General features: G+C 40.4%; 1 non-coding gene across 1 annotated transcript; it reads right to left on the bottom strand.

Moving 5' to 3' along the window:
- Positions 1-15,697: 15,697 nt before the first annotated feature.
- On the bottom strand, positions 15,698-15,804 carry LOC127108766 (small nucleolar RNA R71). The gene has a single exon (XR_007796279.1). It is a non-coding gene; the product is annotated as a small nucleolar RNA R71 (small nucleolar RNA).
- Between the last annotated feature and the right edge of the window lie 9,772 nt (positions 15,805-25,576).

The raw sequence follows: 25,576 nt of genomic DNA, 5'->3' as shown, positions 1-25,576 counted from the left end.
ATACTGCTTATAGAAAGCCGTTGCTAAATCAGTCCAGGTGCGGATGTCAGAGCTCTCGAGCTGATAATACCATTCCAACTGAGTGCCAGACAGACTTTCTTGGAAGAAGTGGATCCACAGTTTCTTATCAGTGGTATGCGGCTGAATCTTTCTCACATAGGCCCTTAGATGCATCTGAGGACAAGACGCACCATCATACTTAGTGAAAGTGGGGATTTTGAATTTGCGGGGAATGGTCACATCGGAGACCAGACCCAGACTTTCGAAATCCAGACCAGGTGTCTTCTGACCCTCCATGGCTAGCATGCGTTCTTCCAGCAGTTTGTACTTATCATCTCTTGGAGAGTACTGTTCATTTTCATACTCTTCATCTTCATCCTCAGGGTTAGAGAAATCAGGATTCTCCTCCTCTGAATCAATTTCTGCCCCCTCTTCTGGACCATTCGGGATTCCAAATTTGATTCCCGTAGCCTGTCCTTTACGCCTTCTGCCCGGGTTAATGAAGCTCACAGCTTTCTTGTCCTTCTTCTTTTCGGCCAAAAGAGCCTTCAATTCCTCCTGCCCCTTGGATAAGCTTAGCATCATCTCCCTGAACTGAGCATTCTGAGTCTGGAGATCTTTGACAGTTTGCTCGAGATCCATTTTTCTGTTTAAGAGGCAGACCGTGAGAATATGGTCCTTTAGAATACCTGTTATGCCATGTTATGTTATGTGATGCAATGCATGAAATGTTTTCAAGGACTTTTGGAATTTAACTTTGCATAAATCACCAACAAGAGAGAAATGTTTATTGCTACTTTTTTAATCAATGTTCATTACAAAAGGAATAATAGTACAATACAATGACATCTCAAATCTCCCAGGGGCGACTTCTTTTTGGGCGAAGATATGCATTGAGTCTTCGTTCCTCATTAAGCTGACTGGTGAGCTCTAATACTTTCTTCCTTTCTGCAGTGAACTGAGCTTCGAAAGTATCTCTCTCCTCTCTCAACTGGGTCCAGGATCTTTTCAATTCCTCAGCATCAGTAGGCATATCTGGGTAAGAAATGATCTGGGAAGTACCTCCTTCGACCTCCGATTCAACAATCAATGGTCCGACTGCAAGATATGGCATGACAAGTTCACGAGCTCTGGCGCGGACCCATCTGAGATAAGGCTCCATAGGAATAGAATTTTTCTTGCCTAAATTGCTTCTTTTCACCATGCCCCAAGCTCGTACAAACTTTTGACGGAGATTTTGAGGGTCATTGTCATAGTCGAACACTGTACCTTGAATAATCATTCCATGTGGACCATCTCTTCGGGCATACCCAAACTGACGTAGGGCTAAGGCAGGATTATAAGTAATACCTCCTCTTATCCCCATGAGGGGTACATTAGGGAATTCTCCACAACGGTCGATGATGATAACATTTTCTCTGAGGTTAGAACACCACCGGATGTCTGAATGGGAGAGTGTCATTATCCTTTGAGACCATTTCAGATTTTGATCATTCTTCAAGACTGATTGAGGGAGGTGCGAAATAAACCACCTAGACAACAATGGTACGCAGCACATGAGAGTCCCTTGCTTCTTCATAGTACGCAGCTGGGAGAATTCTTCGAACGTGGGTACCAACTGATAATCTGGGAAAGTGAAGCAATGGTGCTTAGGATCGAAGAACTGGAATAGGACTCTCATCATATCTTCTTTGAAACCCGTGGTAACCAGATTGAGGAGATGACCATGTTTCTTGTTGAACTGAGCATGATCGGGGAGTTCTGACACCAAATCCTTGAGTTGAGGAGAGATTGCTACAAGATTGATCCGGATAGTCTTCCTGGAAGCCATAACCTGTTCAAAGAGCAAAGCTAAATTCCTAAGTCCTTGAAATGGTTAGTATGATGATGTTATGATGTCATGAGGTTATGATGTTATGATGTTATGAGGTTAAATAAATAACAAGCACAAGCAAGTCACACAACCATCATTCCTAGGTTTTAAGGCTTGCATGAGTTCCATAGGTAAGTACCCTCCCCACTGAAGTTTAGTTGGTTCAACCTGTCCTAGAATAGTAACCGGGTTCTAAAAGGATCTCCAATCATTGACCTTCCCTCAAGTCCACTTCAGTGCAACACCAAGTGGTTGACCGAAGCTTCCCTAAAGTCCAATCTCAAGGAGTGTAGTATCGAGTATCAACCAACCCCAGTCGGAACCGAAGTCAGTTATCTCACTACTTTCTAATGGCTAGGATGAGTCAATTAGGGTTCTAAAGGTCTGGTTAATGCTTTGATGACACCACGCGGAAGCCAAATTTTTCCTCAAATAACATGAGGACCATCAGGACAACCAAAGTGTCACATTAACCGTAGCTATCATTTTGACCATTCCAGTATACGCCGGATAGTCGCGATGATCTATTGCTACTTACCTAAGGTACACTAGATCCGGGTGTAGGATCTTTCACTCAAAGCCCCCTTAAAAGAAGGAATAATAAAACATAAATGATTTTTTTTTTTTTTTTTTTTTTTTTTTTTTTTTTTTAAGATGGACCTCTCTTTGTAGTCCCCAGCAGAGTCGCCAGTTCTGTCATACGGTGAACTGGACTTTTTATGGTTTGAATCGCAATGTCGCGGTTAGCAAGAGTCGCCACCGACTTTTCTTTTATCCCTTAAGGAAAGGTGGAAAAGAACAGGAAAGACCTTAATTTTAAATTCTTAGGTTCGGGAGGTACTTTATACAAAGGGAAGGTATTAGCACCCTTTGTATCCATGGTTATCCATGGGCTCTTAATTGCTCAATCATTTATGTTTTCTTTGTTTGAAAAAGGTGGTTGAGAAATGTATGAAAAATGTTTTGAAAAGGAGAATTTAACTTTGTAATGATTCTTGCATGAATGTATACAAAGTGGTTATCTCATTAGTTTTTTGAAAGTAGTTTAGAAAAATATAACTTGGCAATGATCCTAGTACGGATGTATGCTAAGTGGTGATTTTTCAAAAGAAGACGTTTAAAAGGTGTGAGGTGCGAAAGTATATTTTAGGTTATGAATGAGCAATTAAGGTTATACCTGTCCGAGGTCTTTCGGGCATTTCCCATCCTTATGAGGGTAAAACTGTCCTTACTATTGAGAAGTAAGTAGTCTTATCCTGGGGATGTATAAGGGTCATCGTAGGGTCATCGATAGGTCATTGATAGGTCATTGAAGGCAACAGTTGTGAGGATACCTTAGCATTCGAAGGGACTATCATCATTTAACCGTAGGCTACGCCGAAGGGACATCGAGGGACAAAATCGTATTTTCGAAGGCAACATCCGAGGGACTATAATTTATTTTATGATGATTTAACCGAAGGGTCTTTGCTAAGGGTATCCCCATATTCGCGGGACATGACCGTAATACCGTAATATCATAAGGCAGCAGAGAGAGGTCCAAGATCATTTATTTAAAGGTCATATTTTAAAGTCAATTAAGTAATTAAATCCATACTAAAATCAATGCATTAAAATTAATACATTAAAATTAATACATTAAAATTAAGACATTAAAATGAACACATTAAAATTAATTAGGCCACTTAGGATGAGTCTCCACAAGGGTATCCCACAAATAAAGTGGAAGACCTAAACAGCAATCTTTTCCTGGGACATATGAACCTTTGCAAAATTCAGCAAACGGGTTAGAATACCAAATCAGGGTGCAATCGAGAGTTGCACCAAAGTAATAGGTAAACAAAGCATGGTTATGATAAAACAGCGGCATCCATTACAACAATTCAAAGTATCCAGGCAGACTTAAGTTACATGCAAAGCCTCAAATATATTTATGAATCTCAATTATGATATCACCTGTGAATTAGGAACATAAAGCGATAATAGTAATGCAAACCTGTTTGCACTTGAGTCGCAACCTTGAATTGGCCGATCGGATAGAATTGAGCGGAGGTGACCTTGCTGCCGCCGTAAGATTAGATTCGGTAAAAGGGCACACAATAGTTTCCGTTGTAGAAACTATTGTGCAAAAAGAGTCCACTAAATACCAAAAGGGAATCAGGAATTGCAAAAGAAATAGTGTAGCACTTGTAAAACACAATGCCTAAGCTGCTGGAAAAGAAGAAAAAATGCAAAGGCGAAAACGGCAAAGGAAAAAGAATCTCGGAAAAAGCTTTTTCTTTTAGGTTTTCAAGGTGGCTATTTATATTGTTGTCATTAGGTCATGCCTGCTGCCAAAAAAGGTCTTCAACGCGCGCGTGGATCTAGGGCCCAACGGACCTTCAAGTCTCCGAAGCATTATCTGCGCCCAAAAAGTAGGGGAACGGTGTGACGTTCGTCACACCATGTGTGACGCCCGTCACAGGGGTAGGCGTGACGCTCGTCACAGCCTCTGTGACGCTCGTCACAGATGCCACACCCGTGTTCTTGTACTTTGGGTTGGGCTTTGCTGTTTGGTTCGTTTTCTTTCTTTTTGCACCCCTTTTCCTCCGCTTCCAAATAAACCACTTTCATATTATCACTAGGTGAGCGTGTAGCGAGTTGGCCAATTTGGGTCATTCGCGAGCTGGGTCTTTGTTCCTTTAAGTGTCATAAAGTGAGTCGGAGTGCCCTGAAATGTCTTGAAATATTAATGGGCAAATTTTGGGGTATGACAATCTAAATTAAGGTCTTTCCTGTTCTTTTCCACCTTTCCTTATTGGATAAAAGAAAAGTCGGTGGCGACTCTTGCTAACCGCGACATTGCGATTAAAACCACATAAAGTCAGTTCACCGTATGACAGAACTGGCGACTCTGCTGGGGAAATACAAAGAGAGGTCACCTTAAAAATCATTTATGTTTTAAACTGTTCCTTCTTTTGAGGGTATTTTATGCTTGAGTGAAAGATCCTACACCCGGATCTAGTGTACCTTAGGTAAGTAGCAATAGATCATCGCGACTATCCGGCGTATACTGAAATGGTTAAAATGATGGCTACGGTTAATGTGACACTTTGGATGTCCTGATGTTCCTCATGTTTACTTGAGGAAAAATTTGGCATTCGCGTGGTGTCATCAAAGCATTAACCAGACCTTTAGAACCCTAATTGACTCATCCTAGCCATTAGAAAGTAGTGAGATAACTGACTTCGGTTCCGACTGGGGTTGGTTGAGACTCGATACTACACTCTTTGAGATTGGACTTTAGGGAAGCTTTGGTCAACCACTTGGCGTTGCACTGAAATGGACTTAAAGAAAGATTGATGATCTGAGATCCTTCTAGAACCCGGTTACTATTCTAGGACAGGTTGAACCAACCAAACTTCAGTGGGGAGGGTACTTACCTATGGAACTCATGCAAGCCTTAAAACTTAGGAATGATGGTTGTGTGACTTGCTTGTGCTTGCTATTTACTTAACATCATAACATCATCATAACATCATGGCATTGAACTAACCATTTCGAGGACTTAGGGATTTAACTTTGCTCTATTTTGTAAAAAAAAAAAAAAAAGAAAAAAAAAAAAAAAAAAAAAAAAAAAAAAAAGAAAAAAAAGTTTCCTTTTTGGTAGTTTATGCAAAGTTAAATTCCCAAAGTCCTTGAAAACATTTCATACATTGCGTAGCATAACATTGCATAACAGGTGTTCTAAAGGGATCAATGTTCTCACGGTTTTCATGCAAACAGAAAAATGGACCTCGGACAGACTGTCAAAGATCTCCATGCTCAGAATGCTCAACTCCAAGAGATGATCTTGAACTTATCCAAGGGGCAGGAAGAACTGAAGGCTCTCTTGCTCGAGAAGAAAAAAGACAAGAAATCTGTGAGGCACATTAACCCGGGAAGAAGGCAGTTTACGAAGATCAATATGACTTTAGCACAAGCACTGCAGGGTATGCTAAAAGCAAATTTAATTACCCTCAAAGATCCTCCTGCAAAACCCAACACTACTTCTCCTAGTTATAATCCCAATGCCAGGTGTGCCTATCACTCCGATAGCCCCGGGCATGATACAAACGATTGTTGGTCGTTGAAGAACAAAATTCAGGATATGATCGACGCTGGAGAATTTGAATCTGATCCGCCTGAGACTCCTAATGTCATCACTGCTCCTCTGCCTAATCAAGACGAGACTGTCAATGCTGTGGAAGATACTGATAACGATTATGACTTGGATAGCTGGATTTCCCCAACAATTGGTGACGGACTCGACGATTGGAAGGCTGAAGACACTATCCCGATTTCCTTTAGTCGAGAGTAATTGTTATTGCTATTTTAGTATTTCAAAAGCAGTGTGTCTATACCCGGGGCATAATAGCTAATTTTAAGGGTTTGTCATTTCATAAGCATATTTACATTCAATAAATCAATGGACCTTTTGCATTCAAATATTGCGCTCTTTATCTTTCCTGTCATTTTTCAAACAAGCTATGTTTTCTTGCACACACTCACGTAACAAATTCCATATCCATATCCACTCTGGATCCTGTTGGTAATAACTCTGCTACTGTTCATTATGACTTTGAAAATCCGATCTACCAAGCCGAGGATGGAAGCGAGGAAGATTGTGAAGTCCCTGGAGAACTTGCCAGACTGGTACTACAAGGAGAAAAGACCATATAGCCGCATGAGGAATCAATTGAAATTGTAAATCGGGGTACTGAAATAAACAAGAAAGAAATCAGAGGTTTCTTGGGGCACTCGAATTACATTGCCCGATTCATTCCACACTTGACTGCTACCTGCAAACCCATCTTCAAATTACTAAAAAAGAAAAATCAAGAGATGGTATGGAATGATGAATGACAAAATCAAGAAGTATCTCCAAGAACCTCCAATTCTGATACCACCAGTTGAAGAAAGACCTCTCATCATGTATTTGACCGTGTTAGAAAATTCAATGAGGTGTGTGTTGGGGCAACATGACGAGTCTGGTCGAAAAGAGCATGCCATATACCGCCTTAGCAAAAGGTACCGACTGTGAAACAAGATACTCACAGCTCGAGAAAGCTTGCTGTGCTTTGGCTCGGGCTGCTCGCCGACTAAGACAATATATGTTGAATCATACCACTTTATTGATTTCTGAGATGGATTCTATCAAATATCTATTTGAGAAACCTGCTGTCTCCTGAAAGAGTTATCACTGACAATGGTACTAATTTGAACAACAAGATGATTACTGAACTCTGCACGCAGTTCGAAATAAAACACCATAACTCTTCTCCGTACCGGCCAAAGATGAACGGCGCCGTGGAGGCTGCTAATAAGAATATCAAGAAGATCATACAAAAGATGACAGTAACGCACAAAGACTGGCATGAGATGTTACCATTCGCTCTCCACGGTTATCGCACTTCAGTGCGCACTTCGACAGGGGCAACTCCGTTCTCTTTAGTCTATGGAATGGAAGCCATCTTACCAGTGGAAGTTCAGATTCCCTCTCTAGGAATCAGGAAAGAGGCGAGCTTAGATGAAGATGAACGGATTCAGACTCGACTCGATCCGATAAATTTGATTGAAGAGACTCGCGGCTGTTTGTCATAGGCAGATATATCAGAAGCGCATGATCCAGGCATTTAACAAAAAGGTCAAGAGACAGGTATATCAAATTGGCGACTTGGTGATCAAGCGTATCATTCTACCGCAAGGTGATCCCAGAGGTAAATGGACTCCCACATACGAAGGGCCATTTATGGTTAAGAAGATATTCTCTGGTGGAGCCATGATACTTGCTACAATGGACGGCGAAGATTTCCCGCATCCCGTGAACGCAGACATAGTCAAAAAATACTACGCATAAAAGAGACCTGCTAGGTCGACGTACCTAGGCAAAAGTAAGGGCATCCCGGCGAACCAAAAGGGTTCGGGCAAAAATTAGGGATAAACATAAAAAAATGTGCACCCGGCAAGTCGAAAACCTGAAAAGGCGGCTTGGGCAAAAAGGGGTATCCTGGTGGATTGAAAACCTGAAAAGGCGGTCCAGGAAAAAATTAGGGATCAAAGCGTATGACTATGTCCCGTTCTCAGACAACTTCATCCAAGTTCAAAGGACTGAACAAGCCAATCACTTCTATCCGACAACAGGAGATGAGACGCTTGAAGACATAATGACAGTAGTGGAATTAAAATCAATAGGACTTTTTCTGCATAGCTTTCTCTTTATTTTCTTGACGATTTCCTCTTACTAGGATTTCTGTCTCCTTGTACACAAATTGCCTGTTTACAGGCCCTCTTTCAAAATCAATACAATTTCATTTCCAAAAAGATGCTTTTGTTTTTACTTTTCTGTTTTGTTTGCGTAAACGTCCATTGATTTAATTTGAATTGATTTATGCATTTGAATATGATCAATGTTTACCAAAAATGCCTAGAATGGTAATAGCAATTACTACACGACTTCAGGATCGAGGAGAAGGTCTAACCATGCTTCCCAATGAATCCGTTGCTAATTCGATTCCCCGGCAACGCCAGTTATTCCCCAGAAGAAATTGGCATCACTAGACTGGTCATCTCTTCTACCCCCATCCAGGCTCTGTTGAATATCTCTGCCATCAGATAAAAGTCAAATACCCCTAGCTAAGGAAGGGTCATCAATACAAATATCTCCGACCAGAAGACTGAGATTTATTTCCCCAGTAGAGTCCCCTGGAAGAACGTTTCAGACACATAGTGCATTCATTACATCATTTCACATCACATACCTACATACAATTTTCATTCCGCATCATATACATTACGTCATTTCATAACATATACATGTATACAATGCTCTCATTTATTCCAGACGCATAATTCACTCATTACATCATTTCACAGCACACGCATGCATACAACATTTGCATCTCATGCATCATGACATGGCATGAAGCTAACTTTATTTTTCAGGTTAATTATCCTCTTGATACAATCAAAACAAAGGTCCATTCAGACGGACAGCTTTATCAATTACATTCAGGATCCAACTACATCTTTCAGATATACTCCATGTCAACATTCATTCTGACATCCCCCTAACGATGGCATCTATAAGTTCATCCCAGACATTTATCGCAAATATAGCATACACAAATACTATCAGATTCAGCCTAGCGTACGGTTCGTTCTGATTCAGCCCAACATATGACTCCTTCAACTCAGATACGATCTAGCGTACGATCCATCCTGACCTTCAATAACTCAAATACGGTCTAATGTACGATCCAATTAGACCTTCATATCCTCAGATGCTACCTAGTGACAGGTACATTTCTGAATTGTAGTCTAGTGTACGACTACCCCTTTTATAAGCAGATTCAGCCTAATGGACGGCTCATTCTGCTCAGATACGGTTTAATGTACGACCCAGTTAGACCTTCAAGTCCTCAGATGCCACTCAGATACGGTTTAATGTATGACCCAGTTAGACCTTCAAGTCCTCAGATGCCACTCAAACACAGTCTAATGTACGACCAAGTTAGACCTTCATCTCCTCAGATGCTACCTAGTGACAGGTACATTTCTGAATTGTAGTCTAGTGTACGACTACCCCTTTTATAAGCAGATTCAGCCTAATGGACGGCTCATTCTGCTCAGATACGGTTTAATGTACGACCCAGTTAGACCTTCAAGTCCTCAGATGCCACTCAGATACGGTTTAATGTACGACCCAGTTAGACCTTCAAGTCCTCAGATGCCACTCAAACACAGTCTAATGTACGACCAAGTTAGACCTTCAAGTCCTCAGATGCTGCTCAAATACAGTCTAATGTACGACCAAGTTAGACCTTCATCTCCTCAGATGCTACCTAGTGACAGATACGGTTTAATGTACGACCCAGTTAGACCTTCTGCTACTCAGATGCTACCTAGTGACAGGTACATTTCTGAATTGTAGTCTAGTGTACGACTACCCCTTTTATAAGCAGGTTCAGCCTAATGGACGGCTCATTCTGCTCAGATACGGTTTAATGTACGACCCAGTTAGACCTTCAGCTACTCAGATGCTACCTAGTGGCAGGTACATTTCTGAATTGTAGTCTAGTGTACGACTACCCCTTTTATAAGCAGATTCAGCCTAATGGACGGCTCATTCTGCTCAGATATGGTTTAATGTACGACCCAGTTAGACCTTCATCTACTCAGATGCTACCTAGTGTACGGTATATTTCTGAAGTGTAGTCTAGCATATGACTACCCCCTTTTATAATCAGATTCAGCCTAATGGACGACTCATTCTGCTCAGATACGGTTTAATGTACGACCCAGTTAGACCTTCATCTGCTCAGATGTTACCTAGTGTACGGTATATTTCTGAAGTGTAGTCTAGCATATGACTACCCCCTTTTATAAACAGATTCAGCCTAATGGACGGCTCATTCTGCTCAGATACGGTTTAATGTACGACCCAGTTAGACCTTCATCTGCTCAGATGCTACCTAGTGTACGGTATATTTATGAAGTGTAGTCTAGCATATGACTACCCCCTTTTATAATCAGATTCAGCCTAATGGACGGCTCATTCTGCTCAGATACGGTTTAATGTACGACCCAGTTAGACCTTCATCTGCTCAGATGCTACCTAGTGTACGACATATTTCTGAAGTGTAGTCTAGCATATGACTACCCCCTTTCATCGTCAGATTCAGCCTAATGGACGGCTCATTCTGCTCAGGTACGGTTTAATGTACGACCCAGTTAGACCTTCATCTCCTCAGATGCTACCTAGTGTACGGTATATTTCTGAAGTGTAGTCTAGCGTACGACTACCCCCCTTTCATCATCAGACACAGCCTAACGGACGACTCATCCTGCAACCCCAATACGGTCTAGCATAAGACCCATTTGGATCTTCAACTCAGATACGATCTAGCATACGATCCGGTCTGATCTTCTATCCCCAGTGAAATCACCCGCTTAATGGAGGTCTCATTTTGCAACTCAGAGACGATCAAGCGTACGATCCATTCTGATTTTTCATCCTCGGCAAAGTCATCCGCCTGATGAACAACTCACTCTGGTATTCAGATACGGTCTAGCATATGATCCATTCTGATCCCTTACCCCCAGCAGCGTGTAACACACTCTGACTCCCCAGCGAAGTCGACAACATAATGGATGACTCACTATACGGTCTATCGTATGACTCGGTACGACACCCATGTCTTCAGATATCGTCTAATGTACGGCGCACTCTGAAGTTCTCATCATCAAATTCCCTGGATGGCATCTTTAAGCCCATCTCCATCAAGACTAGCTCCTGGTTGACAAGCGCAAATTTTTGGGGCATTTTAGTGTTCAATAATCTTCCACCTCCAGACCACGAATGGTGCACATACCATTCTACTCTCTCGGTTCAAGAATATTGAACAGGGGCAGCTGTCATACCCCAAAATTTGCCCATTAATATTTCAAGACATTTTTCAAGGCACTCCGACTTGTTCTGCAAGACACTGACCTCAAAGGAACAAAAGCCCAGCTCACAACAGGCCCAATCCAGAAAATGGCCCAAACTGGCCTGCTCGCTAGGCGAGCAATTCCTTCGCCTAGCGAACACTTCGTTATGACACTCGCCCCAACGAAGCATCAGATCCAGTAAAAGCCCAAACTAGTTGGCTCGCTAGGCGAGCAATTCCTTCGCCTAGCGAAGCTTGCGAATAGCAGAATTTCTGGGCTTCATTCTGAGCCCATTAGGTCATCACAATCACTATAAATAGCCAAGTTTCAGTCATGAAAGAGGAGGAAGACAGAGACAAGGACAGACGGAAACCCTGGCACAGAAACCCTGGAGGCTACCGTAGAGAGTTCCGAATTAAGAAACCCTGAAGGCCGCTCCTCCGCTCCGAAGCTACCGCCGCCCAACTCCAGCCGATACCAAAAGCGATCAGTCTCTTCAACATAGCAGCTTAGTTGCAAGCAGGTTTGCGCATCACTATTGTTTTATGCTTTTAATCGGTAATCGCTATATACATAAAGCATCATGATTGAAGTTTCTAATATGTAATTTGATTTCACATACGAATTTAAATATGCTTGAATATCATGAATGTTTGACCATACTATTCCTGTAATCAAATGCCATAAAAGTTCAGGTTTTCGGAGGTCATGCTGCTGTCAAACTCCAAACCCGTGGCCGCTCGCTAGCACATCGCTAAGCGAGCCTGTAGCGAGCATTCGCTGAGCCTTCGCTAGGCGAAGCAGAGGCGAATGGGACAGTGGCTGCTTTGTTTCTTTTCTATTCTGCCTTATGTCTATCTAACCAAGATTTATTATAATTCTGCATCATTTGGCCTGAGATTATGACTGTTGTGTTGTAGTGCAATTTTCAATTGTACTTTACTTTGATGCTCTAACCCGTGTGTTGAATTGTGCAAAGGTTTATATATTCCCGAGGAAACGGCCGGCTAGGTATCCCACTTTATGTGTGGGAGATCCTTATGGAGATTCACCCTGAATTACTCAATTGATTTTAATGTATTCATTTCATGGCGAAGATCCACCCTAATGGCTTAATTGATCTTAATGTATTGATTTTAATATGGACCTAATTACCTACTTGATTACGGTTACCTAATTAATTGTAAAACTTTGCCTTTGAATAAGTGATCTCGGACCTCTCTTTTGTTACCCTACGATTACGGTATTATGGTCATGTCCCGCGAATATGGGGATCCACTTAGCAAAGACCCTTCGGTTAAATCATCATAGTCCCTCGAATGTTGCCTTTGTCCCTCGATGACCCTTCGGTGTAGCCTACGGTTAAATGATGATCGTCCCTTCGAATGCTAAGGTATCCTCACAACTGTTGCCTTCAATGACCAATCGATGACCCTACGATGACCCTTTCACATCCAAAGGATAAAAATACTTACTTCTCAATAGTAAGGACAGTTTTACCCTCATAAGGATAGGAAATGCCCGGAAAGACCTCGGATGGGTATAACTCTTAATTGCTTATTCACAATTTAAAACTACTTTTCACACCTTACACCTTTCAAAACCTCCATTAGAAAATCACCACTTGGCATACATTCGCACTAGAATCATTGCCGAGTTATATTTTTCTAAACTATTTTCAAAACTAAACGAGATAACCACTTTGTATACATTCATTCAAGAATCATTACAAAGTTAAATTCTCCTTTCCAAAACATTTCCTACACATTTCCCAACTACTTTTTCAAACTAGAAAAACATAAATGATTGAGCGATTAAGAGCCCATGGATAACCATGGATACAAAGGGTGCTAACACCTTCCCTTTGTATAATGTACCTCCCGAACCTAAGAATCTAAATTAAGGTCTTTCCTGTTCTTTTCCACCTTTCCTTATTGGATAAAAGAAAAGTCGGTGGCGACTCTTGCTAACCGCGACATTGCGATTAAAACCACATAAAGTCAGTTCACCGTATGACAGATTAACTCATAAGCTAGGAGGATATGATCTTGAATGTTGATAACACTGAAATTTACCGTATTTTCGACTCCGATTTCACATGCATTCTAGTTGTTTTATTATCATTTTGTTGTGTTATTGCTATGTTTTCCTTTGTTTTCAGGTTTTTACTTTAATCGGAGCCCCGATCGAGAAAAGGAGCAAAAAAGAGCCAAAAACCTTACAAATCAGCATTTTGTACTTATGGCCTACCCCATGGCGGGCGCCACAGGCCCTGCCATGACGTGTCCAAGCTCAACTTCCCTCAACTCCCACGTTCCCCACTACCTCCACTAAGGCGCCTCATTTTGGCCTTGTGGCGGACGCCATGGCCTTGTGGCGGGCGCCACAAGAGGAAAGTTTTTCCCTTCCATTTTCAAGTTGAAGGGCATCCAAGTCATTTCCATCTTTTTACTTGCTTATAAATAGAAACTCGAATTCACTTTTACAATCATCCAAACTTAGAGCAGAGGCAAACTCAGAGCAACTTTGTTTCACTTAGGCATATATTTAGTTTTATAAAGTGGTAATCGCTTCGCATTGGAGTGTTACCACAATTTTGTAATCAAGTCTGTGATAGAGTCTGTAATCGAGTTTGGAGCATTTTGGAAGGAAGTTAATCCTGCCGCCATTTTCATTTCCGCTTTGCAATTTATTCAACCCTCCGATTGGAGTAGGTTTTTATTACTTGTCTTTATCTTATTTATTTTCTCGCACTCGCTTTACTTTTATTTATTTCCTCGCACTTGCTTTACTTTATTTATTTCTCGCACTTGCTTTAAATTATTTATTTCCTCGCACTCGCTTTACTTTTATTTATTTCCTCGCACTCGCTTTACTTTTATTTATTTCTCGCACTCACTTTACTTTTATTTATTTCTCGCACTACTTTTATTTACTTTCCGCACTCGCACTACTTTTATTTACTTTCCGCACTCACACTACTTTTATTTATTTTAATGCACATTTACTTTACAATGTCTAGCTAAATTTATAAGGTTAGAATGTAAGGATCATAATTGAACCGATAATCCGTACAATTGTTCGTAGAAACACTTAAGGGCTATTTTAACTTTCAACTTAAGTTTTCCCGCACTTCAATTCCGTTGGGTAAGATCGAAAGTCGTCCAACGTCTATTTAAACTTAATTGTTTTTAACTATTTCAAAAACCGCGAAAGCGCTTTGTTTAGTTCATTAGGAGATTTTAACATTAAGAAGAAAAGAGATTTTAAAACTATTTTCGGACGCGTTTATAAGTTTAAAGTCTGGTTCGTGAGAACCTCTTTTGGTTAAGAAATTCAGGTTATAATACTTTTCAACTCAGTCAAGATACTATATTTCTTAAAAATAGGTTTACTACTCTAACGCAATGCGCGCCTTTTTATAAGTGACAATAAGAGGGTTTGATTAGGGAGTACAACTCGATTCTGAATACGCGGAAGCGACAGTTCCTGTTAAATTAGTTCTTTTCAAAGTAGGAAACACTGCCCATAAGTAGCCTTACTAGCAAGTACTTGGATTATCAATCGATTACGTGAATTACATTCGACCCTGTCTTTATTAATTAAATTTATTTCAATACTTTACTTTTCATTGCACACTATAAAAAACACCTATTTTGATCGCCTTTGATAAACATCATAACAATAGATAACGATAGATTGACACTTGGTCTCTGTGGATTCAACAATCTTTTATATTACTCTGACGCGTTCGTATACTTGCGAAACACCGCATCAAGTTTTTGGCGCCGATGTCGGGGACCAATTTCGTCAAATTTCATTTTCCTGTTGTTATATCGTTTAGACTTAGGCTATTTCCCGTCGGTCAATGCGAAGAACTCGCCAATGCGAAGAACTCGCAGCACCGGAAGTTTAAGCTTAGTATACCCTCTGGCGGAACCTGAACGTTACGCTCGCGCACGTTTATTCTTTCATAGAATTAAGAGAGATATGGCCGAAGATCAAAACCAAAGACCTCTTAAGGACTTCGCTCAACCATCTAATGAAGAACCTAGTTCTAGTATAGTAAACCCAACCATCCCAGCTAATAATTTTGAACTTAAACCATCCCTGTTGCAACTAGTGCAACAGAGACAATTCGCGGGTCTCGCTACTGAGAACCCAAACCAACATTTAAAAATATTTCTTCAATTAGCAGACACTTTTAAAACCAATGGAGCTTCTCCTGAGGCAATACGTTTAAGATTATTTCTTTTTTCCCTCAGATATAAAGCCCTATCATGGTTAGATTCCCTTCCACCCAATTCCATTACGACTTGGGATAACCTTAGAAGAGTATTTCTTGCTAGATATTTTCCCCCGAGTAAAACCGCCGTTCTTCGAAACCATATAACTAGATTTACCCAAAACCAAGGAGAATCGCTGTTCGAAGCTTGGGAGAGATATAAAGAGTTGTTACGAGCATGCCCACATCATGGTTTAGAAAATTGGTTAATCATTCAAACCTTCTATAATGGACTTCATTACAACACAAAGATGACCATCGACGCTGTCGCAGGCGGTGCTTTGATGAACAAACCTTATCCTGAAGCTAGTGCCCTCATTGAAGATATGGCTCAAAACCATCAATCATGGGGAGTCGAACGAGCGACAGTTGAGAAGAAGGAAGCCCAAGGAGGAGTGCATGAACTAAGCTCTATAGACATGATGCAAGCTAAAATGGACGCATTAGCCCTCAAAGTCAAGCATATGTGCATAAACCCGAATATTGTAGCCGCAGTTTCGTCGAATTGTGAAATATGTGGAACCAAAGGACACCAATCTGCAGAATGCAGTCTATTAAACGAAACCACTCTGAGCAAGTGAACTACACCCAAGGGAACCCATACTCGAATACCTATAACCCTGGATGAAGGAATCACCCGAACTTCTCCTATAAAAACAATAACCCTATTCAAAATAATGCACCTCCGAGACCTAGTTATCAAGCCCCTAGATCAAATCAACCTATGCAACCTGTGCCACCAAAGCCGAGCCTTGAGAAAATTATGGAAAATTTTATCACCGCTCAAACCCAACAAAACAAGGAGTTCATGAACCAAAACATTCATGTTAACGAATTGATTACTCAGTTAGGAACCAAGGTTGACCAAATAGTTACACATACCAAGATGCTTGAAACCCAGATCTCTCAGGTAGCTTTAAACCAAGCCCCTCAGACTACACCTGGAGGACAATTCCATGGACAACCTCAACAAAATCCGAGAGGACAAGCCAATGCCATTACCCTACGAAGTGGGAACGCTTATGATGAGCCACCAAACCCTAGATTGAGTGAACCCGAAACTTCCAAGGAATGTACCAAACCCACGGACGAAGTAAAGGAACCAGAGGAACCTGAAAACCAGGAAGGTCGAGAAAAAGGAGAAGAACCTAAAGACAAAACTTACGTACCACCCCCGCCATATAAACCACCTATACCATATCCGCAAAGACTCAAACAAACCCAGATCAATAAATAGTATCAAAAATTTATTAAAGTTATAGAAAAACTTCATGTAGAAATCCCTTTCACAGAAGCCATCACCCAAATACCTTCTTATGCAAAGTTTCTCAAAGACATCCTTACCAACAAACGTAGACTTGACGATCCGAAGCCTTTGGAATGTAATGCTATTTCCGAGGACAAATTAGCAAAGAAAGATAAAGATCCTGGAAATTTCTCCATTCCTTGCCTTTTGGTAATCATGTCATCGAAAAAGCTTTTCTAGACTTAGGAGCTAGTGTGAGCCTAATGCCTTTAGCAGTTTGTGAGAGGTTAAACTTAGGAGAATTACAGCCCACTAAGATGTCACTTCAGTTAGCCGATAGATCTATTAAATATCCGATAGGCATTTTAGAAGATGTTCCTGTTAGGATAGGTCAGTTATTTATCCCTACTGATTTTGTTGTCATGGACATCAAAGAGGACAATGATATACCAATCCTTCTAGGTAGACCATTCTTATCGACTGCAGGAGCCATAATAGATGTCAAGAAAGGAAAGTTGACATTTGAGGTAGGTGACGAGAAAATAGAATTTATACTTTCGAAATTTCTTATGGCACCTGTGATGGGAGATTCGTGTTATGCCTTAGATATCATTGATGAATGTGTTAGAGAATTAGAACAAAAAGAAATTATAAAAACAATTAAGTTACCATCAACTCTCATAAGGGAAGATGATGACTTTAAGAAACCCTATATCGATGATAACCTTTACGAATGTTTATCCCTTACCCCAGATCCTATGCCATGCCCTAAGAAACCAACCTTAGAACTTAAGGAACTGCCTAAGAACCTGAGATATGAGTTCCTCGATGAAAAGATGAACCGTCCAGTTATAATTAGTGCTACCTTGAGCCAAGAGGAAACGAACCAACTTTTAGACGTTTTACGAAGATATCCCTCAGCCTTAGGATATAATATCTCTGACCTGAAAGGTATAAGCCCATCCGTATGCATGCATCGGATTTCGCTCGAAGAAGATTCAAAACCCTCTAGGGAACATCAGAGAAGAATAAACCCTATAATGAGTAGGGGTGTTCAAAACCAAACCAACCCAATAGAAAACCGCAAACCAAACCAAACCAAACCGAAACCGCAAAAAACCGCATTTGGTTCAGATTCGTTTGGGTCTTTTTTAATAAAACCGCACGGTTTGGTTTGGTTTGCGGTTTGTATTTTGAAAACCGAACTAAACCAAACCAAACCGCATTATGTTACAACCCAAACTTCACTTATCCCACATCCAACCCAAACCTCAAACCTAGTATGCCTTAACCTTACAATTACAAACGATTTTCTCTTAATCACACTTAGGGTTTCAATTTCAACCTTCTTAAATCTCTCATAATAGTATCACACATTCTTCTCATCTTCCTTTCCATGTAGGTCTCGCATATTCTACTCTAATAAGTCCTCTATTATGTTTTTTCTTTTTTTATCTTTTATGTTACTATTTTCTCTTCCAATTACGTTTTTATTGCACTTTTCTTCTCAATCTCGCATCTCTTATGTTCTTTTTTTCATCTTCTCTAATCTCTCATCTCATATGTTTTTTTTATGTTTTATTATAATGTCTTTGATATTATTTTATGCTACTATTTATATTTGTCTTTTATTCCACTTTTGTCTAATTTGATTTTTTGTATATTGAATGAAACGTTTTTGTCTAAATATGATGAATTTTAATGTTATTTAGTAATGTATGAATGACTAAACACAAAGTTATGTCATTATTTATAGGAGTATATATGGCTCAATAAAATTATTATAAAAAACCGAACCAACCGAACCAACCCAAACTGCATTGATTTGGTTTGGGTTGGTTTGGTTTTATTTCTAAACGGCAATCGAACCAAACCGAACCGCATGCTTATTTCTCTTGCGGTTCGGGTGATTTTTATCTGAAAAACCGCCCAAACCGCACCGCGAACACCCCTAATAATGAGTGATGTTGTTAAAAAGGAAGTTCTTAAGTTACTTGAGGCAGGTATCATCTATCAGATCTCGGATAGTAAGTGGGTGAGCCCTGTGCATGTAGTACCTAAAAAGGGAGGCATCACAGTCGTGCAAAACGATAAAGGCGAACATGTAGCAAAAAATTTAGAAGGAGGATGGCGGATGTGTATAGATTATAGAAAATTAAATAAAGCAACTAGGAAGGATCATTTCCCTTTACCATTTATAGACCAGATGTTGGAGCGTCTAGCCAGACACTCTTACTTCTGTTATCTAGATGGATACTCTGGATTCTTCCAAATACCTATCCACCCCGAAGATCAAGAAAAAACTACCTTGACATGCCCTTATGGAACTTTTGCCTACAGACGAATGTCGTTCGGCCTCTGTAATGCCCCAGCTACTTTCCAACGCTGCATGATTCAATCTTTGCAGATTACCTAGATGGTATCGTGGAAGTGTTTATGGATGATTTCTCGGTTTGCGGATTTGATTTCTGTAATTGTCTTGCTAACCTTGAGAAAATCCTGGAGAGATGCGTGGAGGTGAACCTCGTGCTAAACTGGGAAAAATGTCATTTTATGGTAACCGAAGGAATAGTTTTAGGACATATAGTTTCCGAAAAAGGTATAGAGGTAGATAGAGCTAAAATAGAAGTTATAGAAAACCTAAAACCCCCAAAAACCATCAGAGAAGTCCGAAGCTTTCTTGGACACGCTGGATTCTACCGGCGTTTTATTAAAGACTTCTCAAAAATAACTAAACCTTTAACTGGACTTTTAATGAAAGATGCTGAATTCATTTTCGATGAAAAATGTGTTAGACTATGGTACGGATCTAAAAGGGGGGGGGGGGGTTGAATAGATCCCAATTAAAAAATAAGTCGGCGCTACCAATTAAAAATTGGTTTTGAAAAATTGTTTTAAGTGTGGAAGCGGCCGAGGAAAATATAGTCTAAAACGAACTGTTATTGGAAAACTGGATATGCGTCAAGCCTATGGATTAGTGATAATGTGGAATGAGAATCACTACACTAGTCACTCTATCAAAGATTTGTTTCACTAACTAGGATTCCTACTTCCAATGATTCAAGGAGCAAACCAAAAACTAGGTACACAACTAAGATAATTTTGGTTTAGGCAAATTATCAAACACTTGGTGTGTAAAACACTCCAAGTGATATTTATGTTGAGTAAGTGATTCCAATTAATCTAGTACACTATACTGTTGTACTTTGGATTCAAAAACAGAGTTCCAACCTCTTACTCAATTAATATCAAAGTTTGATAAAAGTGCTTATACAAAAATCACTTAATTTTTAAGCTAAAACGAATATGCAGAAAATTAGAGAAGACAAAGATTTGATGAGGCAGTTCCCCCGCCGTCCTCGCTTCGGGGTACGTCTGCCCTTAATTCTAAAACTAGAATTGAGATGATTTAATAGATATCACCTGTTAAATTTAACCGTTTATACAAGTATTGCAAAGCAAATATACAACAGAACTCTCAAGACGTTGAATGTTGCTTCCACTCCTTGTTCCTTGATTCAAGATGAATCAAGTCCTTCGATTGTTGTTGATAGACCTCCGATTCCAGCCCCTTTGTTGAATAACCCTCAGTTCTTCAAACCCTCGGCCTGACTGATCTCAACTACAATAAATCGAACCCGAATTCTTCCCTTCAATATCACTGAATCCGCTACTAGACTGATGAAGACTTCCTCTTCTCAATCACCTTCGCTCAGCTGAAAATTGATGAAGCAATTCGTCCAAAAACCCCCAAAATCAAACCTATCTTGGAGGACAAAACCCTAAAGGTTTTATTCAAGAAAAAACCTGTCACAAGCTTCAACCCGAACCAGATTCCCCAATCACGGCTTCGAACCTTATCACCTTTAACCAATCACAAAGCACCTCAAAAATGGTTGTGTGTAGTTGATGTGTTGTGAGATGTTGAAGATGAAGATGAAGAATCTTGGACACCTATTTCACTTTTTCTTGTTCTTTGAACACTTGAATCAAAAATCAAAATGTTAGTTAATACAAGTAACTTGAAATTCTATTTATAGTAACCAACCAACCAACCCACTTAACAGCTTTTCAAACAGAGTGGGAAACATCAGAAAACTAAATTTGTGCACGAACGGTCGACCATAGCAGGACTATGCATCGACGCATGGCCTGCAATTTTGGTCAGACTGAAAAATGCTTCAGTATGCGTCGACCATAGGTCGGCGTGCGCTGACCCGTGGTTCATGCGCTGACCCCTGCGGTCGACGCAAGCATCTTGTATGCTGACCCGTGGGAAAAGCGTTGTGTTCATGCGCTGACCCGTGGGGAATGTACTATGTCATGCGCCGACCCTACGGTCGACTCATCCCCTGCAGATCTGCAAAAAATAACATTTTTATGGTTTTCATGCCTTTTGTCATGACCACACTTTGTCCACATATGTTGTACAAAATATAACAGTACAAATGAGCAATGAAAAGGATATGATAGGTGATACGTTGCATTTGTTTTGTAGATGTGGAATCGAGATTGCCGATTTATCCATGGTGGTCATTTGTCATCATCGAAACCTATGATTGTATGTTGTATGACAGTTTGCCCTTACAAAATGTAATGACGCATTTAATCTTTTAAAGCAAGCATTAGTATCTGCACCCATTATGAAACCACATGATTGGTCAGAACCTTTTGAGATAATGTGCGATGCTAGTGATTATGTAGTTAGACCCGTTCTAGGACAAAGGAAAGATAAAGAATTACATGTCATTTATTATGCCAGTGGAACCCTAGATGCTGCCCAACTTAACTACGCAACAACTGAAAAAGAATTACTCGCTGTAGTTTTCGCTATAGACAAATTTAGATCTTATCTAGTAGGAGCAAAAATTATAGTTTACACCGATCATGCTGCCATTCGTTACCTATTAAGTAAAAAAGATGCCAAGCCCAGATTACTCCGATGGATTCTATTACTACAAGAGTTTGATTTAGATATAAGAGATAAAAAAGGCACTGAAAATGTAGTAGCTGATCACCTTTCTAGGCTAGAACATCTAAAACCTGAACTAGTACCCATAAATGATGATTTTGCCTATGATAGACTGATCGCTAGAGTAGAAACCATTGAAGATAATAACCTAGTTCCTTATGAGCATTCCCAAAATTCCTTAGCAATAAGTAACGTACCCTGGTATGCAGATTTCGTTAATTACCTAGCTGCTGATATAGTACCCCCTGATCTTGACTACCACCGTAAGAAGAAATTCTTCCACGATGTGAGAAACTTCTATTGGGACGAACCGCTCCTTTTCAAAAGGGGTAAAGATGGCATTTTTCGCCGTTGCGTTCCAGAAGAAGAGGTAAATAATATTATCGAGCATTGTCATTCTGCACCTTATGGTGGACATGCGAGCACCTCCAAGACATACGCCAAGATTCTTCAAGCTGGCCTATTCTGGCCTACCATGTGGCACGACGTCTATGCTTGCATTGTCAAGTGTGATAGATGCCAATGCACTGGAAACATTTCAAGGCGTGATGAAATGCCTTTAAGAAACATTCAGGAAGTAGAACTCTTTGACGTATGGGGTATAGATTTCATGGGACCTTTTCCACCATCCTTAGGAAACAGGTATATCTTAGTAGCTGTAGACTATGTGTCTAAGTGGATTGAAGCTATAGCCGCACCCACAAACGACACTAGGGTAGTAATCAAACTATTCAAAAACTATATATTCCCTAGATTTGGAACACCACGTTTAGTCATAAGCGATGGAGGATCACACTTTATATCGAGAATATTTGACAAACTTTTAAGAAAATATGGAGTTAGGCATAGAGTAGCAACACCATACCATCCACAAACTAGTAGCCAAGTAGAAGTATCTAATAGGGAGATAAAACAAATCCTAGAGAAAACTGTTTCTATTTCTAGGAGAGACTGGTCTCAGAAGCTTCAAGAAGCATTATGGGCCTATAGAACCGCTTTCAAAACCCCTATAGGAACTACTCCTTATCAACTAGTTTATGGAAAATCATGTCACTTACCATTCGAATTAGAGCATAAGGCCTATTGGGCCATTAAAACTTTGAATTTAGACTACCTAGCTGCTGGAGAAAAGCGTACCCTAGACATTCATAAACTAGAAGAACTTAGGTAATCTGCCTACGAGAATGCAAAAATATATAAAGAGAGGACAAAAGCCTATCACGACAAAAGAATAGTAAAGAAAAATTTCAATATAGGCGATCCTGTTCTCCTTTTTAACTCTAGGTTACGACTCTTCCCTGGAAAGCTACGTTCAAGATGGACTGGTCCTTTCGAAGTATCCTAGATTCTGAGATCCGAAGCCGTGGAAATCAAGAACGATACCTGTAGTCCATTCATTGTAAATGGACAAAGACTGAAGCTCTACGAAGGAGGAGACATTCCAGCATACTACTCGAGCCACACCCTGATTGATCCACCGATTCCTACTACTACAGGTGTATAAATTCTAATCGTCAAGCTATTGACGTTAAACAAGCGCCGCGTGGGAGGCAACCCATGGTTTTTCTTTCATTTTACTTTTTCGCATTTATTTAATTTTTATTTAATTTTATCATATTTTGCATTGAGACTAAGATTTGAATGGTTTGTATTTTCAGGATCACTTTCTTAACTTTTACAGGATGCAGGATTTCGATGACATGCACGTGGCCTATAGAGATAATGCTCAGAGGGAGCGCTACATTGCTTTGTATCAGCGCCCTATGGCACCAACACGTTATCCTGATCAGCACTATATGGAGGCACTGGGTATCGAGCCGAGTATCTGATTCCTTAGCCACCAGCTTCACTGGGACGAGTTTGCTGATGACTTGAGTAACACATATAGGAACCTGACTTTGGAGTTCCTGAGTTCATTCGACTATGACCCATACTCTGGAGCAGATGGGTATGCTGCTTTCAGGCTTTTCGGAGTTGAGTACTCCTTCATCCAGAAAGAGTTCGGCGACTTATTGGGTTTCCAGACCACTCCTGATGCTATCACGGAAACACCTATGGGATATTTCCTAGGTAAGGAGGTTGAGAAGTTTTGGAGTGATATATCGGGTGGCGGAAGCCAGGATCCATCTATGCAGCTGTCTCATGGCATACATAACCCCGCCTTCAGATACTTTCAGATGATATTAGCACATTCCTTCCTGGGAAGGCCGGATGCAGAGACACTACTGAGTGAAGAGGAGATCTTCCTGTTATTTTGTGCATCCCAGTCTCGCCCAGTCGCATGTGGGAACTTCTTGTTATACAGTCTCAGCGGTATCTCCAGATCTACCGAAGGAGTCATCCATGTTGGCGGAATCATCACGCAGATTGCTGTCGCTTTAGGTCTGTCTCGCAAGCTGTTACATCTTCGGACCTACTGTGGGTACACTACCATGGACATCAATTTCTCTTTGACCAGAGGATTGATGAGGAGAGCCTATTTCCACCCATGTCAGTTCCGATTGCTAGTCAACAGTGAGGCTATTCATTATTTCACACTTCCAGATCCTATGATGACCAGTGTGCATGATCCAGTGAATTGGAGTTATGCTCTGGAGGGCCAGGGAGAGACCGTTGAGGAACCAAGATCACCACCCATTGCTGAATACACGCCTACACCACCATCTCCCAGAATCACTATTTTCTCTAATAATCTTTCATTGCAGACACCCGATATCCGCACTCAGATTGCTGAGTGTCGTAGAGAGATCGCAGCGCTTAGACAGGAGGTGGCTGACCTCACTTTACAGATGGGAGTGTCTGATCTCACCCATGCTACTGAAGCCGACTGTCTATATCAGGAGATCGCAGAGCTCAAGCAAGAAGTAGCCATGCTCCGTGGTTCCTCTCAGGAAGATGACATCCCCACTATATGATCTCACCATTTCATCTTATTTTATCTCTTTTTTATATTTCTCGTATTTACATAACTCGTTTTATATTATCGCATTTGGAATATTACATAAAATCTATACATTAGTATTTCTATTTTTATCTATATATGCTCTATGTTTATTTTATTTTATTTGCATTTTAATTTTTCAGTTATTTATTTATTTATATTTAATTTTTGTTTTTGTTTCAGTTTCATTTTATTTTATTTTTGTTTTTACCTTTATAAAATTATGCAAGTCAAAGATAATAGGAAAATCACAAGACAAATGCTATCCGGACCCCTCGAAGCCAAAAGACAAGAGAAGCCCAAGCCAAAGGATCAAAATCCGGCCCAACCAGATTTTGCCTTATGGCGCCCGCCTATACACCCTGTGGCGCCCACCACAGCGTCTGTAAAAGGTCGGGGCAGAACCCCTTTCTTCACCATTTTTGCAACCTACAACCTTCAAAACCCATTTTTTCACCTTGGAAAAACATCCTTGAATGCACAAAAAGCTCATACTTTTCTAACCACCACACCACACTAATCATTATTCCAATTTCCATTTTCGATTTCATCCGTCGGATTTTGTAAAAATCCAACCTTTTCACAAACCACTTCATCTTCTTCATCACTTCTCAAGAGCTTTCAAATGGAGTTTGACGGATTCATTCTTCGAGGAGGGAAACCGGGGGATAGACAAAGAAAAATTATTGAACGGTTGCAAAATCGGGAAATCCTCCCGACAAGGTATGTTGACGAAAACTGTCTCTACACTTTAGGTATCTATCATAGCATTTTCCATTTATTAGATAACTTAGGTTTGCATAATTTCT

The sequence above is a fragment of the Lathyrus oleraceus genome, chromosome 7 (genome assembly GCF_024323335.1).
Source record: "Lathyrus oleraceus cultivar Zhongwan6 chromosome 7, CAAS_Psat_ZW6_1.0, whole genome shotgun sequence".
Lineage (NCBI taxonomy): Eukaryota > Viridiplantae > Streptophyta > Magnoliopsida > Fabales > Fabaceae > Lathyrus > Lathyrus oleraceus.
This window is presented reverse-complemented; position numbering and strand designations above follow the sequence as displayed.